At 40.9% G+C, this 17,988-nt stretch overlaps 1 long non-coding RNA gene across 4 annotated transcripts in view; it reads right to left on the reverse strand.

The window, feature by feature from the left end:
* Positions 1-667: 667 nt before the first annotated feature.
* LOC140648864 (uncharacterized) overlaps positions 668-17,988 on the reverse strand; it is a 55,504-nt gene continuing 38,183 nt past the window's right edge. The window contains exons 4-5 of one of the 4 annotated variants that reach the window (XR_012041365.1): positions 7,474-7,615; positions 668-684 (exon numbers count right to left, since the gene is read on the reverse strand). This is a non-coding gene — a long non-coding RNA (uncharacterized lncRNA). The other 3 variants (XR_012041363.1, XR_012041364.1, XR_012041362.1) reach the window with 3 other exon arrangements.

Below are 17,988 nucleotides of genomic sequence, written 5' to 3' on the forward strand. Positions count from 1 at the left end.
CAAGGCAGACATAGTCAAAAGACCCTGGGGACTGATTCAGCTTGACCCACAACAGACACCATTGCAACCAGAACACCCACACAAGGTTGATAGATAGGACATGGGATTAAATAGAAACTCACAGCCTTCTGGAGCAGCAGCTGGAGGCCAGGCAGGATATCTAGTAAATAACTGGACACCTGTGCTTGGGGATCCGAACTGAGCCCATAGATTCTTGTTGCTTCTGTGGGCTGTTACTGGAAAGTCAAAGCATTTTACAAGAAATTAAACTAAAACCTGTATCAGCTTTCATCCACCTGTTTCCAAGAAATGGCAAAATTTAGTCTTCTATTTTTTTCTTCTGTAAGTCTTTCTAGACATTAGAGGCAGTCTTCAGTATAGTTACAACTACACAGGGCTGGCTGGTGCGACACTGGAGTCATGAGATACCAGTACCCTTTTGGACCAGAAGCAGGAAGCCAGACAGGCCTAGGGCAGCAGGTGCCTATGCGGGACAACCAAACCACATTTACCTCACGGGCAAGATGCACATAGTTTTAATATTTATTTTAAAGACATAAAGCTTAAACCATTTTCATCTTGAAAATGAAGATAAAACAATATACATTTAGTTTTAGGGCAGTAGGTTTTCACAGAGGGCTTCAGTTGCTAGCTTCTTTCAGCATGATCACAGGCTGAACTCAGCTGTAATACAAACAAAAATTGGGTTTGAATTCCCATAATTATTTCCAACAATGAAAAGAATAAGGCTTCCTTTATTCAAACCAGTATACTGACCTCCTGCACTCATACAGAAAGGATTTTTCTATGTTATAATATTAAATCAAACTGAAGATTTAAGAAAAGAATTCAGAGTAAAAAACAACACTACAGACTCTGGTAAGGAGTTTCATCTTAACCAACAGAGCCCAAGAAAAATGAATCACAGAAACTCTCTCATCTTGAGAAATTTATGCATCCTATAATCCCCAAAGGGAACAATCACATCTGATAAAAATCTTTAGGCCAAAATTAGAAAGTAACAATAAAGCTGACAGAACTGTGTGAAATACATATTTTAGCAGAGAGTTATTAGAAAGTCAGCATAAAGTGCCTCTTAATCATACTCATCATGTATCTATTGGCAGTAAATCCAAGCAACCCTAGTTTTATATACCTCTGTAGACTTTATTTTATTGCTTACTTGCTTAGTAAATTTAAACTAGGTATATTGGCAATGTGTCTAGGGTGTCACCTGGAAAAGGTAAATTTCTATCACTCATTACAAGCCTGCTTTAAAATATACAGTGCTTGGAGCCAAAGGCATGAGTTTGAAAAGCTCAAATTATTGGTCAAACCATTAAAAAGATCCATCTTCAGAATATTTTTTAGTCTTGGTGCAGCCATCTCAGTAACTCTGCCTTGAAGTGCACTCAGAAGTTTTAACCAGTGGTAGTCAAGATCTTAGAGAGGAAGCAGTGATAAAACTCCAATCTTCATCACTTCTACTTTTCATTTCAACAGAATCATTTCTATGAATCTGAGCTAATCAGAAGATCTATATATACTACCAGGTAATGACTTAGCAATACCCTGTGTAAAAATTATAGTGAACAAATAAAATAGCTGAATGATACATCACTGCCTAAGAGCTAATTTCTGTCAAATTCTAATCATGACATCTTTGTTAACTTCTGCATGACTTTTCCAGGAGAGAGTGCCCACTAAAAAGCTTACTGCAGGATACCATTTGGTATACAAATTGTAAGTAAGAGACTTTGCAGATAGATTTAGTATATTAAACTTTTCAGTTACTAGCACTTCAAACAAATGCTTTAGAAGTTAAGAATCTTTAAATCCCATAATCTCCTGGATCTTCCAGTTCCCCCAGGAAAAGACAGATAAACCTGGACTTCTTCCCAGTCCCACTTGCTAAAGAATGAATAGCATTACATTGCCAGAGCAGGATGTGAGGAAACATGCAACAATTTCCACCAGGCACCATGAAGTCCCATGTCAGATGTCACAAGAGTTTCCAAGCTGTTTCATAGTGTTTTAACAAGCAAAAAGAAAAATTAATTCAGTGTTTAAAAATTAAACATTTGAGTTCTCATTGTAATTAGTATTAAAATAGGATGGAGAATTTATGTAAAGTCTGACAATAGGCTTTTACATGCCAGTAACACACAGTAAATTATTTTTAAAAGACAATTACTTCAGATGTTCAAAGCTTTCTGACAAGGGACTAATTCATAATATTGGATTACTGGTCTTAGTAAAATGGACACTGTTGTCTCCAAAAGCCTAAATTATTGTGAAATCTCAGACACATTATGTTGTCTGCTTTCAACTATATTTAACACTGCTTTATTACTTAAAAATACAGCTTCGAAAGTAAGATAACAAGAACTAAATTTATTTGGCCTAAAGGGAGAAGAATTAAAGGAAACAGCTAGATAACTATATAAATATTCACAGAATATTTCTACTGGGGATTAGTTGTAACAGCGTAAAGGGCTAAAGCTAAAAAAAAAATCAGTTTAAATTCTGTATCAGGAAAAAGTGTTTTCGAAGACACTATGGTGGGTGGACAGAAAGGAAACTTTGTGACTGGTTTTCAAGTGCATCAATTGATCCCCTCCCTTTCCTCCCTCCTAGGCAACTAGAGGTGTTTTTTAGCCATTTCAGGCCTAATTTGTTGGGTTTTGCTATCAGATTCTCTAAGCGAAAGGAAAAGCGAAACAGTTGGTGCTTGTATCTTTCCACAAGTCACTAAAATTATTTTAATTGTTGAAAGATTACAGGATTAGCAACTCTCAGAAGCTTTTCTCTTCTAGTTTCACCCACTTCATGGATACCATTAACCAATGAAGAGGATATCTTAGCTTCTAGATAATCTGCAGGAAGTTATGCGGACAGACGAGGAAAATAATGAAAACACTGTGGTACCTACCAATGTATTTGGGCAGTGCAGGACTATGAACCTGCATGAGAGAAGGTATACAGTATCCTACAAGCGAGAGGTGTTAAGGTACCACTGTAGAGGAGGTTTTGAGAAAACAGATAAACAGTGGACATGACTATCAATTCAGTCCCTAGGTGGTGGTGTGGTATTCAAGATGGGATGATATTCTAAAGAATTATGCTTTAGCTTATACAGAAACATCGGCAGTTAGTCCTCAGGGTATTTCTTTGCATTTTGTAAGATGAACAGGACTGTGCCTGCATATATGGCTAAAAATTAATAATTGGGTCATTCTCTCATAAAAACAACACAATCTGTTCTGTTATTAACCTCAGAAAAAGCAATGTCATTCCCTTCCCCAATACATCTGCCACAAGACTATACTGCCCCCTCCCTCCCCCTTCCAGCAACAGGTTAGCATTTTATGGATAAGTAATGCTGAAAAAGAAGTCCTGAAATGAATTGCAAGCACAAAAGCTTGGCTTCTCTGGTTAGACAAAGCTACAATATACAGTCACCTCTCTCCAAAATGCAAGAAGAGATCAGTGCCGCCCTGTATAAGACAGGGTGAGAGGCCCTGCACACTTCTCATTGAAATGAATGGAAAAATTCCCAGACTCATGAAGAAAAACAAAAAATGGTTCACGCTTGCTGGGAAGAAATAAAAACGAATACACATTAAAAAAAAAGTAAGAATACATTAAGCTAGATAATAGTCATGGGGCTTTGAAGCATGCCAGAATGTCTGTGACCTGGATAAAATTAATGTATTTGGTTTTGACTGAATACCATACTAGTAGAAGGCCCATGGAAAAAAAAGAAAATACTGTTTACATAACTGTTTGAATTTTTTTCCTCTTTTCTGATAGTATCCTTGTTTTAGGTTAAGAAGGTTTAAGTGAGAGAGAAAGGAAAAGAGAAAGGAAAAGAGAAAGGAAAAGAGAAAGGAAAAGAGAAAGGAAAAGAGAAAGGAAAAGAGAAAGGAAAAGAGAAAGGAAAAGAGAAAGGAAAAGAGAAAGGAAAAGAGAAAGGAAAAGAGAAAGGAAAAGAGAAAGGAAAAGAGAAAGGAAAAGAGAAAGGAAAAGAGAAAGGAAAAGAGAAAGGAAAAGAGAAAGGAAAAGAGGACGAAACTGCAGCTCCGTGAAAACATTTCTTCTAACTTGCATCCTTTGGCATCACTTTGTTAAATTGATGTTAGCTCTTAGGTAGACACTGTCTTCCTCTAAGTCTGTCTTCAGCTGTGGTCAGATGCCTGCTGCAGAGCAACTGGCACACACTTTGTTGTTCTTGGCAGTGCTTGGTATTGCCTCCCCTCCCCCCCCAAGTTGTTAGGGTGACCCCCTCACCCAGCTGCAGGTTAGTACCTGGCACCAGTGGCCTGGCAGCACACTTCTGGGCACGCCTTATCCTTGCACTCTGTCATGGTTTAACCCTAGCCAGCAACTAAGCACCACGCAGCTGCTCACTCACTCCCCACCACCAGTGGGATGGGAGAGAGAATCAGAAGAGTAAAAGTGAGAACACTCATGGGTTAAGAACAGTTTAATAATTAAAGTAATATAATAATAATAATAATAGAATACACAAAGCAAGTGACACACAATGCAATCGCTCACCACCTGCTGACTGATCCCAGCCAGTCCCCAAGCAACAGTCACTGCCCCCTGGCCAACTCCCCCCAGTTTCTATAGTGAGCATGACACCATATGGTACGGAATAGCTCTTTGGCCAGTTTGGGTCAGCTGTCCTGGCTGTGCCCCCTCCCAGTTTCTTGTGCGCCTGGCAGAGCGGGGGAAGCTGAAAAGGCCTTGACTTAGTGTAAACGCTGCTTAGCAACAACTAAAACATCAGTGTGTTATCAACATTATTATCATCCTAAATCCAAAACACAGCACTATATTAGCTACTAGGAAGAAAATTAACTCTATCCCAGCCAAAACCAGGACACACTCCTTTCACAGGCATCCCAATCTATTGTAAATACCACTGAAGGCTGCTTAAAAGAGGAGGCCTTATCAAATCTGCTCTGACAGCTAAGTGGCTGGGAGTGGTAACCTCCAGCAGCAGATTGGTAGGAACCTCCAAGTAGACAAGGTAGATCTCAGCGTCACAACAATTTCTATGCTTATTTGGATCACCAGAGTCCCCATGTCCAAACAGAGGTCTGTATTAGTTTCAGAAATCAGACTTGGACCCTTATGCAATTAATTAGTGAAGCTCCTGTACATGGACAGAAATCAAATCCACAGTGAGTGTCTGGGGATTTTATGCTCCTTTTCTCCTGCTTCCTTAACTACTCCAAGAATAACTTTTTGCTTGGAATTTTTGTTTGTTTCTTAAAGAATTTGTGCTTGCGAGTAACCAGAGATGAGGACTGTGCAGAAAATTGTTGCCTATTCACAGGACAGAAAAGCAGGGCTCATTCAATAAAAAGTTAAATTAAAACCCAGTTCTGTTTCTCCACCTATGTTATTAAATAAAATATTTGTTCTGAACTGTGACCTCTGACAAAGGAGGAATAAAAGTATCTTTCTTAACAGAGACAGCCAAAACACAGTTAAATGGTGGTTGAGATAGAGCAATAAACATATATTAAAACAGTAAATCAGTTTGTATTTGTTATGGTTTAACTCCAGGTGGCAACTAAGCACCACACAGCCACTCGCTCACCTTCCCCCCCACCCACCAGCGGGATAGGGGAAAGAATTGGGGAAAAAGAGTAAAACCCGGGGGTTGAGATAAAGACAGTTTAATAGGACAGCAGAGGAAAATAAAATAATAATAATAAGAGAACATACAAAACAAGCGATGCACAATGCAATTGCTCACCACCCGCTGACTGATGCCCAGCCTGTCCCTGAGCAGCAATCGCCACCCCCCAGCCAACTTCCCCCATTTTATATACTGAGCATGATGTCATATGGTATGGAATAGCCCTTTTGGCCAGTTTGGGGCTGTGCCCCCTCCCAATTTCTTGTGCACCTGGCAGAGCATGGGAAGCTGAAAAGTCCTTGACCAGTGTAAACATTATTTAGCAACAACTAAAACATCAGTGTGTTATCAACATTATTATCATCCTAAATCCAAAACACAGCACTATATTAGGTAATAGGATGAAAATTAACTCTATCCCAGCTGAAACCAGGACAGTATTCAAAACTCATTCTAGCTCTCTGACCTGCCTTTATAATAGCTAGATCCCAACTGCACACTGAATCGGTGTGCATTTTACGTATTCTCCCAAGCCTTTGGAGGCCAAAAATCTAAGCATCACCAAGCTTCATTCATAATTAATATGCTCTTTGGGGGTATGCTTGGAAGCTTGTTAGAATTACCAGCAATTCACTGATTTCCATGGACTTTGGGTCAGGCCAAGACTACCTTGGCCAGGATGCAACACCAAATGACTTGGCTTCCAATGCAATGTTACAGTAAGTACCAGCAACAAGGATTCGCATCTAAACCCACAAAGATTTCTGTGGCACGTGACGTGAATCGCTCCCACAGGAAGACATTACTTCCAAGTTGCGTTATCAAGAAATATTCCCTGCCTTTGGCATAATTGTTCAGTAATATGCATTTTGTGTATGGAATAAAACAGAAATGCTGACAGGCCAGCTTTTATGGCTGCTGACACAAACTTTCTGAGCATAGCTGTGTAAGATCTGCTGACACAAACCTTCTCCTTGAGCACAGCTGCAACTGCCTGCTGCTTTGGGGAGGGGATAAGGGGGGGTTTCTTTTCTTTCTTTTTCTGCCTCCTGCGGAGAACTCCAAAGTGCTGGCTGCGCTGATAGGGCTGAAGTATCTACCAACGCCTGGTTATGCTACAGATGCGAACATATAAAAGACAAAGTCAGTTCCCCTCCTGGCTTCATCCTCCATTTGTCTTTCAGATTATTTAATAATCCCACACTCAGCAGTATCTGGATAAAATGGACAGTTATCAAAAGTGCTCCAATTAAAGATGAATACAGCATTATGCCTAGTCTTCTAAACTGATAAGCACTTGGGATAGGCAAAATTCCCACAAGGAGTCAGATGTAAGGCGCCATTTACTTGAAGGTTAGTGAGCACATTCACAGAAGACAAGTGCAGCTAGAGGGTAAGGCAGCAGCTTCTTGGGCTCTGCATTTCAGGGCACAGCTTGCGTATAAGTGTCTTAAAAGATACTCAAGGAGCCTCCCAGCTCCCTGTTCAGCACAGATAATTAAGAGCTTATGTCTCCCTTTCATCAACAGAGTGCTTAAAAGTGTTTTGCTGATTTAGGGCCTCAGTAACTTGTCTGCAAGGATCTGAATGCCCACAACTCCCCCTTAAAAGGAAAAGTGCATTTGGGTCCTAGAGGAATTGATGTGCATTGCAAAGTCTTTCCTAACAGTTGCCACAATAGAAACCTCATTGCTTAATTTAGATATCCTACAGCAATTACTGCCAAGTCATGTCTGGGTTGATACAGCAGGCATTTTGAAATTCCAGATTTTATTGAGTTGCAAATGCTCATTTTATTGGTCCTATAGTTGCCTTACCATAGCACATGTCTCAAGCTCACAGATTTTGTCAGCAGAGCTGGTCACTTCCTCAGCATGACCATACTCAGGTGCGAAGGCTTAAAGTGCAGCACTCACCAGAACAGTTCGATTGTTTATCCTGAGCAAAAGCTTGGAGCTCCTGAAAGAGCAATTAAAAAAAAAGTCAAACTAACACCTCTGCACAATCACAAGTTACAATTTAAAAAAAAAAAAAAAAAATCAGTACTTGTGCTGTAAGATACAGTAAGACCGGGGTGCTAAGCCTGAATCAACCATGCTTTCCCACTGGTTGCAACAGAAGTTGTATGTCAGCAGACATCAGGCACATACTCAGAATTGGCTTTTTTTTTTCCTGTTCATGTCATAAAGATGATTAGCATAACGCAATATCTGTCCAGTGAAGCCCCCTGTGTTGCAGACAGAAATCAACACAGCCACATTGCTCAACTCAGTTGGATGAAGAGAGAAAGCCTGGCAGATGGATGAAATACTGCAGTGACAGGCAAGCCAGTACACTGGGCTTTCTTGTAACGCAAATTAACAAGCCTTGCCTGATCTTTTCTTGTAAGAACCATAGAAAGTGAAGCCATCCACAGCTCCCCAGCATACTGACTTTATTGCCCAATTATATACAAAAATTTTGATAGAAAAATTTACCTTAAATTTCAGCAAGATAAACACGTGAAATAAACTACCCCCCAAAGCTCCAAGGTTTAGAGATATCCACAACCTTTCTTCAAATAAAAGATTTCCCTTTCCTGCACCAAAGAAATGGAGTCTCATACCATCCTTAAAAAGCCATCTAAGATTGTGTAATGTTATCATCTTGTCCTTTGCTGTCTTTCCTCAAAGATTTCCTCTAGAATACAGCGGGACAGAGAAGAAGGTACTCGTGGGGTGACAAAAATAAATTTAAAAGAGCTAGCAAGATGCAAACATAGCTGGCCTCTGTCAACTGTGCAGCTCAGAGCTGGAGCTCTGTCTGAAAATGCTAACAAGTTTTATGCTTCCGCTAGGTTTGAAGGTCTTACCTCTCCCCACCTCCAGAAACAGGGGACATGGCAGGCAAAAGAAACATAATAATGTTTCTGAAACCTGCAGACTGATTAGCAGCGAGACTGAGGTACCCAGATGCTGGCACATTAAGAATTTTACAAAAGCAACTCCTGTCCTTTCTGCAAGCTGTTGTAAACATCTCTGCCCCAAAACCCTCCAAAAGTAGGCCAAATCTGCTAAAATTCATGGACTAGCTAGCTGTAAAAATATTTCAGACTGCCTTAACTATCTATTGCCTAAATCCTAAATGAGCAGGGAGGCAAAGCAGAGTGCAGCATTCACCTTGAACTAAAGCAGAAAAATCACTTTTCCTGTCCCAAAACAGAAAACGGCAGTCGGAAAACAGGAGTTATTAAGCCAGGCTATGTCCTCACTCATTAAGACCCGACCTTTATTACAAGATCATTACCTCAAATGATTCCCAGTTTCTCCTTGAGGCAGTGTAAGAGAGTTCTCTCGGGTATTTGAGGCAGAGGCCATGTCCCTCGGCACAGCCAGGCCGCATGGCCGGGTGATGGCAGGGCAGGCCGGCCCAGGGAGGCAGGCAGGCCCAACAGCCTCGGACCGGCATCAGTCCAGCCGACAGGCCCCACAGAAGACTGAGGAAATAATTTTATTTCTTTTAATTCCGCAGGTAGGGATTTTAGATTGTTTCTTGGCTAGGCAGAGAACAGAGTGCTGAGGGAAAATAGCGAATTTGCATCGTACCAAACCAGCAGCAGCGCTGAAGACTTTTTTTATACCCCCGCCTCTGTCAGCCCCGCAGCCTCCAGCGACAAAAAAATCCCCCCAAATAAATCCACGTTATCAGACTTATTTTCTACTCCGTTCTCGCAGCCCTGCCTCTGGTCCCCTCGCAGCAGCCACCACGGGGACCAGCAGGAGTACGGACAGATCCCATTTTGTACCGCAGCACTTGATGAACCTTATAGACACTGCAGAGCTACCTCCAGAATGCTGCTCCAGAGGAGGACATTGCTTAAAGGAGGCTTTCCAAAATTGCTTGTTGATAGAAGAAAAGTTCTTAGAGTTGCTTGATTTGATGCAGGTGGTTTGGGTAACATATTTGAATCCCTGGTGGCTTTATATGTTGCTTCTTGTTCAGGATGCCCAAGAAAATAATCTTGTGATGAATTAACTCTCCCTCTCAGAATCAGGCTGTATTCCCTGCTGTCCCCAGCATCTTCCTTTGATTGTGCAGGAGCTTTGACTATGGGTGACCAGAGCAAGAGCCTTCTTCCAGAGGAACTCGACACCAGAGACCAGGCTCTTTGCAGATGACCTTGCCCTCTCCAGGCTGAGCAGCAGCAATAGCTGGTTGTCACTGGACTGATGTGGGAGGATCAGTCCTTCCTTCATCAAGGGAGAAGTCCATGGAATAGGACTTAGAACAGGTACAGATAGTCTTTTCCAGACAATTAAAAGTGCTGTTTCTGCCAGCTGGACACAAGACTGTTTCAAGCTAAAGGTCTATCAAGTCCCATCTTCAGAACAGGTTCACTGTGCTATCCTGGTACAGTACTTCCAGTTTCTCTCTCACGAGCCCACACTGGCAGAGCAGTCTCACATATTGCTGCCTTTTGATTACATACACACACATTGCCCACCTTTTGCATTTTTTGCTGTCTTGTGCAGAATTCCATGTCATCTCCTCTCCTGTGAAATCAGCTGCTGAGGCTCTACATTAAGTAGCAAGCTCTGTCCTTACCCGGGTTTGCCCTTCACTTTGTTTCCCAAGACTCCTCTCTACTCAAGCCATCCTCAGGTTGCTTCTGCTAAGCCTTTCTGCAGCCCTGTTTCTAGGTCTCTCTCTGCTGGCAAACATACCGACTTTATCCCCTCTTGAACTTTCCAGGGCAGCTACCACCTTCTCAGCCCAATTTCTCTCAGTGCCCTAGCTACAAAATGCAAGAAGTGGGAGACAGATCAGCTGAGAGTTGGTACTCAATTCCCCTTAGTGGGATCAGGCAAGCTCCACAGAGCAGACAGGCAAGCAAGAGGGCTGTGGAGCAGGAGCTGCCAGTGAAAGGCAAGGCACAATCTCAGAAGGGTATAGCCATGCCTGCTGAATATTGATCTCCACAGGACTGTCAGCATCAGCAGGAATCAAGTTGGACCTTTTGGCCTTTTGAAAATTTATCCTCTACTTTCTTCTCTGTGCATGATCAGCTCTCGATTGACTCTTTTCCCTCCACCTCCCTTCCCCACAAGAAAATTGTATCCCAAACATAATTGGATGCTTTTATACTTAAGAAATGAGAGATTAAGATGACTTAATTCGGAAAATATACTCTCAAGCAGGCTATACAGCAAGGTCTTCAGAGTATAAAGCAACTGTTTTTTCCATGAACGAAAGTAGAGTAAAGCTGGCCAAAATATGAGAACACAGAAGTTGTGGGGGACACACGCAGGTTGGGGCACTCTTTTGGTTTTGTTAAAGTTGTCAAGATTTCAACACTTGCTTTCATTTTTTAATCTGGTAGAATAGGGACGTGTGTTTCAGTTTCCTGCACTCCTCTTGAGTCCCAGTGTCTGTGCTGCAGGTTTGCCCTCACTGCTCATGCACAAGTCACAGCCTGGATCCAAGCACCTTTCTCAAAAGTTCAAAGTAAAGAGTATTTCCATAAAAAAGTTTCGTTTTCAACAAATTGTCAAGAACTTGTCTATGCCTAAAAACTGTCTGTTATTATTAAAGCAGGGTGTGGATTTCAAATGCAACGGATGATTCAAAAATCAAATTATTTTTGGAAGCTCCTGTTCTATTCACAGAAGCGTTGGTGAGAGCTGTTCAGAACAAGTCTATGTATAGGCAAGTCCCAGGAGCCAGGTAACAAAAAAGCCAATGTTCCTGCTTGAAAGAGTGAAGCTTTTTTCTGCCATATCTTTTGGTGTCTCAGTTAAAATTCTCTTCAGAAGAGCAGACATTAAAAAAACACCTCACACTGCTAAGCCACATGAACTAGCCCTACTGGTGACAGCCACAGGCATTTGTCCTTCTTTCAGGTTAATCTGAAGAGAAACCGAACTGGACAGCCCTGTGAAGTTTCTTTAAAGTTCAGCAGGGGAGTTGGAGGGGAAGGGTTCAAGGCCACAGAGGTCCAGCCTACTGCCCCTGCTAGGATCTTGCTCTTTACAAGCCTCACAGCATACAATCCGTGACTCACTCTTTCACATCCCTGCAGAACTAGAGGATGGTACTAAACCAGCAGTGTTAAAAAGTCTGTGAAGGCCTCACCAGAAATCTTTGCACAGCATAGGAATCTTGACTCAAATGGACTGAAGCAAAATCCTTACTTCCCCCTCTTCACTAGACACAAATACAGATTACAGAGAAAGGAAGGGAGTAAAACCAGCCTAACATCCTAACGATTCCAGCAACATCAAACAGATCAAAAGAACAGCGTGATCTACTAAAAAAAACCAAAACCCACAACACAACAAACAAACCAAACCACCCACAGCAATCAAGAAATCATTGTGAACTTTTATGCACCTAAAATCCACATATATTTTTCAAACTGCTCAAACTGGGAGATGATAGCATCAACTACCTTTCCTCTCATTTCAGATTAAAATGTGAAATAGAAATTGCATTTCTGTTAAAATACTCAAAAAAAGTCTTGCTTTTAAAATTAAGTGACAGACCACAATCTGAAGTGGGAACTTCCATATTCCTTTATAGGTAATTACTTGCTGTAAACAATGCATTTGGCATATGTTCAGACATCATTTCAGCCTGCAAAAATGCTCAAAGAAACCAAATACAGGTACACATATTTTCAAGCCCTAACCAACATTTTTAATTTCCCACCTCCATGTTTCCACAGATTTGTTCTACTGTACATATAAAAATCTTACATTTGCCCCTGAAAGACCTTAAATCAACTCAGTTCAAGTCTTTGAGCTGGACCTCTTTCTTTTTCTGCCAAGAATCTGGAGTTTCTTTGCTGCCTGCCAATAATTATTCCGTTCCTGTAGACAAAGACGTAAATCTGTGCTGTTCTCCATTTAGATTTGTCTTTAAAAATTCCATGGGGACTTCAGGGGAAAACTTTCCATTCAGTTTGTCTCTGGAGTTGCCTGAACTGACAGTTCAGACATCAATTTGTCTTTAATATTCTTCATTTTTGATCCTTTTTCTCCCCCACTTGGAAGAGCTCAGCAGTTCATAGAAAAATCTTACCAGATATTTTCCATTCAACTTCTTTTGTCCTCCGAGTTTCAGTTCTGCTCCTTTCCTATCCTAACCAAGCCATACTACACGGTGAGTTCACATAGCTCTAACCAAATCTCTGAGCTCAAGAGCAGCAAAGCCCCACTGAAGGGCATTTGGGCTAATACACACGTATCTCTGCAGGAGAGAAAAACATGAAGTATAGGTGAAAACACACTGTCAGAATAAAGTTTGCCACTGGAAGTATCAGAAAATAGATCTTTGTTAGCAGTAGAGCTTGCCTCCCAAGGTGTAGTATCACTAAGCACCCCTCAGTTTGGGTACTTGCTGAGACTTTTAGAGCATGCAAACTTCAGCAAGGCTGATCACAAAAGGCAGCTGATACTTTTCACTTTCAACAGGGAAAGCAGGTGATAAATACCCTGAGGAGAGCCCTTTCCTGGGGTCAGAGGGGAGGCACTGCAATGGTCATCAGAAGGGCCAGGGTCCCCAGAAGTCAACATGACAGACTTCTAGCCATGAACATGAGTGGCTATGGGACTTTTCATGATTGTCAGGACTTTTCAACAAAGAGCAGACAAGTTTGGTCACTCCTTGTCATGGTTTAACCTCAGCTAGCACCTAAGCCCCACACAGCCACTTACTCCCTGCAGTGGGATGGGGAAGAGAATCAGAAGAGTAAAAGTGAGAAAACTCATGGGTTGAGATAAAGACAGTTTAATAGGGAAAGCAAAAGCTGCACTCACAAGCAAAGCAAAGCAAGGAATTCGTTCACTCCTTCCCATGGGCAGGCAGGTGTTCAGCCACCTCCAGGAAAGCAGGGCTCCATCACGCGTAATGGTTACTTGGGAAGACAAACCCCATCATTCCAAATGTCCCCCCCTTCCTTCTTCTTCCCCAGCTTTATGTACTGACCATGACATCACACAGTATGGAATAGCCCTTTGGTGAGTTGGGGTCAGCTGTCCCAGCTGTGTCCCCTCCCAGCTTCTTGTGCACCTGGCAGAGCATGGGGAGCTGAAAAGGCCTTGATTTAGTATAAGCACCACTTAGCAACAACTAAAACATTCCTGTATTATCAACACTGTTTTCAGCACAAATCCCAAACATAGCCTCATACTAACTACTATGGAGAAAACTAACTCTATCCCAGCCAAAACCAGTACACTCCTGTTTTTGCAAACCTGTACACTATGACACACACCTACTCTGAGTGGCAACAGAGACAACTGGTTTTGTCACTTCTAATTTCAAAGGCTATATGCTACACACAATTACCCCAAGGCAATAAAACATAATCTATTTCAATTTAGATTTGATCTGCTCTTCCATGCAGGCAGCACAAAGCATATTGTAGCATTTAATCAATTAGAATCATAGAATCATTGAATCATTTAGGTTAGAAAAGACCTTTAAGATCATGAGTCCAACCGTAAACCTAACACTGCCAAGTCCACTACTAAACCATGTCCCTAAGTGCCACATCTACACATCTTTTAAATATCTCGCACTAAATTGCACATAGTCAAGCTGCAAGATCTTAATTAGCAGCTCCATTAATATCAATGCAGCAAGTATGGTCACTGCTAAGGAAAAAAAAAAAATCTACCACTGTGCATATTTCATCTGTACTTTGTGAACTCAACACCATAACCTGGTGGCATCTCAAAATCCTTACCAACACTGCTTGCAAGCTAGGCAAGTTGCACAAAGTTCAACTATTTACGAAGTTCACAGCTATACAGAGCTATCTTTATAGGATGGCTACCCAAAGAACAGAACATGAATATCATAGATCCTGGAATTATTTCATTTGTCAACATCAACCTATCCCTTTCCCATTAGAGCTGAGTTATTTTAGCAGCGCTTTTTTAGAACACCTGAGCCAGCAAGTGCTTTAGGCTACACAGAAGTAACTGGAGAAATGCAGCCTTCAAATGATGCAAAGCCCAGAAGTCCTTAGTTGGTGGCGATGCTCAGTGTATTTCTGCTGAACTAAGTAATGAAATGGGGTCAGCTGGACCCTCCCATAGCCTAAGAATATACCCAGGGTCTCAAAGCAGGGTGAGGCTGGCTTGGAGCTGACTTCCATGCTGCCATAGCTGGGCAGCTCTCAATACCCCAGCTGCCTGGCTATGACTGTACAAACTGTAGGCTGCCCTGTAAGCACTGAAAACCACCTCAACCACCACTGAAAACCACCTGAAAACACTGAAAACCACCACTAGCAGAGGTGCTGTATGGCACCCGTGGGAGGATGGCATCACAACAGAAGCACAAGAAAGTGCTCTTAGCAGCCTTTATGATAACCCTGCATTAGGTCTTGTAATAAGCACATCCTTTCCACTTCCCCAGCAGTACAACTGAGCAGTACAATCTATCTAAAACATAGTGAAAGGCTGGAGCACAATGGGACAAACTAGCTTGTGATGGTATGATTTTGGGAAACATGTTTCACCGCAAAAAGAGAGAAACTCCTAAACAACGTGGGATTCCATGTTTACAGAGGAAGTGTCATCTCACAAAGGAGAAAATGAAGCGCTGAGAGTCTGCCCAAAGCCAGGATTAGAGCCCATCTTTCTGCAGTATTATTTTAACAGCTTAATAACAGGACCAAGGCAGCAACAAATAATCCCCTATTAACTGTAGCAGGAACAAAACTGGATCCTCTTGTGGAGTGGAGTCAGTGTTGCAAACGTAAGGGTTACGCAACGCAGCCTCACTCTACTCTCCCTTTTGGGGAGTTAAATAAGGTGTAATTTAGCTATCATATTACACTATTTAAAATAAGCAAGCCCTCAGCTTCTCTTCTGAGGTACTTTGTAGTTATAGACTGCAATGCTTAGCTGAAGTTTGCTTATTATATAAAGTGGTTGCTACAAAAGCGTATTTCCATTTAATTCACAATAACATCCTTAAAACTAAAGGTAAAAAAAAATAAGGAAACAAAAGCCTAACTGTAGCTAAGTAGGTCTTGGATAGAGCCCAGAGCTGACAAGAACCAAAAGTTTCACACAAGGAGAAAAGAAGCTTCAGCTTTTCCATTCTGTTTAATTAAAAGGGCTTTTTAAGAGAATCAGTTTACAAAAAAGGTTTTTAAAAAACAGAAACTAATTTTGAAGAAAGCTTGAGTCAAAGAAGTGCTTGCACAGATTTTAAGTTAATGTATTTTTAAGCTTTAAAATCTTTGTTTGCATATGAATGCATAATATTTGTATTACAGATGTTCCACACCTGTTTGCATTTTGCAGAAGGACAGTTGCTTTTACATGTTTTCATCTCAATCATAGCACAGAGAAAATTCAAATCTAGAATCTGCTCTCTCATTTCAGGGGCAGCTATGACTGAAGTCCCCATAATGTGTTTTTCTTCCTCTCTTTCATTCAAACACCTTTTTTTTTTCCTTCTTCAATTTAGATATAGGTCTTCAAAGCACAACAGCTTGTCATAGACCTTTAAATTCTCCTGCACTGGATTAGAATCAGTGACAGTGAGATTTACTGCATAAAAAAACAACTTGACTTTTGTATAAGCATCAAGGACAATTGCTGCTCTCTTTCACTGTATCATCAAGGAAGTGTTTACACTTAAAATCAACAGTATATTATTTTTCCCCCTTTGGATGACAAAGTCAGTCACCTCTCTTCCCCCTACACCTCTCCTTTCCCTCACTAGCAGCTCTTTTAAACTTTTAATACAATGTTTTTCTAATGTTTCACTTGTAAACCTCAAGGTCAGGCTGCAATCCCCAAACAAGCAACAGCTCTGCCCAAGGACTCCCACACATTCTTTCTTCCCACAGTCACTCCCTATATTACCTAAACTGGGTGTTAGGCAATTACCTAGAGGGACTATGTAATAAAAAATGTAGCTTAAAAAAAAAAAAAAAGGAAAGCAATTCTGCTTCACTTCTGTGTTAAGAGTTGAGGGAGAAAATTACAATACCTGAACTTAACTTTAGAAATAAGGAAACATGATAATAAGAACTATCCTCCTCTTCCTCATAAAAAAAAAAAACAAACATAATCAATGCAGCATGTTGAGCTTAACATGCAAGAATGATACTGTCCCAGGTGGTGCCAAGAATCACTTGGAGCAAGTCACTTTTGCAACTTGGCAGAACCACCTTTCAAGAGGAAAAAAAAAAAAAAGCCCATGCCTACAATCAGCAATTTCCCACAGATGACTTGCTGTGGTAGCTATCCAGATTACCTCTCCATGGACCCAATCCAAAACTCATTACTGGCAACAGGCTTTTGAAACAGCCCTGTATGTTTTTTCACAATGGGAAAGCTCTATATTTAATTGATAGACTGTAAAGAATCTTAAACTCTTTGAAGTCTGAGATTAACAAGAGAAAAAGACATAACGTTTGCCTTTGGCTTGGCAAGTGATACCTGGGGGAAAAAAACCCTCTCTGATCTAGAAATAATGCAATTTATACAGTGCTCAGCATGGTGCAAGTACATCAGAGGATACCTTTACAATTAAAGGTCTGTAGGTAGCAAAATTTCTGGTTGCTCCCTAATACCAACACAATTTAGTTATTAGATTTTACAAACAAATCTTTCAAAGAGAAGCATGAATGGTGCTCAAAAAAATGAAAAATTTTAATTAAAACAATTTTATCTGAATTTATTTTAGCACCGTGCTTGCAATTGCATTCAAACAGCATTAACAGAAGAATTTAATATCAAATAAAACACAAAATCCTGTCATTTCACCATTTTATTGTTTTAGGATTTCATAATCTATTTAGAATAAACCCTGTTCTAGCTCTTCAGAAAAGTGGCCATATTTGAAGGGATTAACATTTTCAGTAGCATTTTAGGCCACAGCACAGGGGTAGAGCCATTACTCAGCTGATCCACATAAAAGCCATTTTGCTTATTTAATTTTCAGCAAGGTCAAGCCACTGAATTAGCTTGCAGTTTAAACAAACATTAATGTCAGCACAAGTAAAAGGGCAGGAAAGCGTGGCCAAGGAAGAATGTATGAGAAAGACTCCAGCAGTCCCAACTTACACTCGTGAAACAGAGGATGCAATTTCACTATGAAATGTACAAATAGGTCAAGCTAAATTTAGAGAAGTTTTTCCAATTGACACAAAATAATGATTCCAAACCTAAAGCAAATCTAAATAAGAATAATATAAAAAAGCAAACCCCACAAATTCAGGATGTTACCTCCTTTCAGGAGGTTGTCTTTCCTCGACAGCATAGCCTACAATCAGTATTGTCACGCAGTGGAGGATGTAACTCTGTACTCCATCACCCTTGGAG

This window comes from Ciconia boyciana, chromosome 3, assembly GCF_034638445.1.
Source record: "Ciconia boyciana chromosome 3, ASM3463844v1, whole genome shotgun sequence".
Lineage (NCBI taxonomy): Eukaryota > Metazoa > Chordata > Aves > Ciconiiformes > Ciconiidae > Ciconia > Ciconia boyciana.